Source organism: Penaeus monodon, chromosome 31 (assembly GCF_015228065.2).
Source record: "Penaeus monodon isolate SGIC_2016 chromosome 31, NSTDA_Pmon_1, whole genome shotgun sequence".
NCBI classification, from domain to species: Eukaryota; Metazoa; Arthropoda; class Malacostraca; order Decapoda; family Penaeidae; genus Penaeus; species Penaeus monodon.
The window spans coordinates 19,327,144-19,327,750 of NC_051416.1; the positions used below are offsets into that span (position 1 = coordinate 19,327,144).

General features: G+C 33.9%; 1 protein-coding gene across 2 annotated transcripts in view; it reads right to left on the minus strand.

Moving 5' to 3' along the window:
* The window catches only part of LOC119593066 (39S ribosomal protein L28, mitochondrial-like), an 8,121-nt gene that overhangs the window by 860 nt on the left and 6,654 nt on the right, over nucleotides 1-607 (minus strand). The gene's annotated exons all lie outside the window — the stretch shown is intronic.

A 607-nucleotide genomic window follows, 5' to 3' on the forward strand; every position in this document is an offset into this window, starting at 1 on the left:
AGATTTTCCTTTATAGCATATCTCACTATCTTACCAATCTGTATGAACACTTTTCCCAGCATTTCAGTATAGTTTATTTTCATGATATTGTCTTTTGGAGTGTCACTAAGGTTCCTAATAAATGTTTCTTTTAAACAACAAACATAGTGAGAAAGTGTTTTGTTGTCCTCTATTATATTTCCTAGAATTGATAGTACACTGGCCAAAAAAATGACAACATACTTGGTGCTTATTAAAAACCTAAAAGTCTGCCATATCAACTTTCTAGTTGTTAATCAATAAGTGGGATACCTATAACCCAATGATTTCAATATCTAAACAAGATATCTACCACCTCAAACATGCTGAGGCATCTGTGCCATACAAGAGGAAACCAAGTTCTTGATGCATCTTCTGCATGGAAGCTGTTACAGAAAGACTATATTCCATTTTATTAAAATACTCGAGGCTGCCCTGGAGAGGTTGGTGATGAGCAGCTGAATGCAAGGTCCAAATAACATTTTTGTATTTCAATTATCATCAAAATTTTATCAACTATCAAAAAATTTTCATCTCCAATCTGTTATCCTGCCATCAGTAATCACACTCCTGTCCAGTACATCTCAAT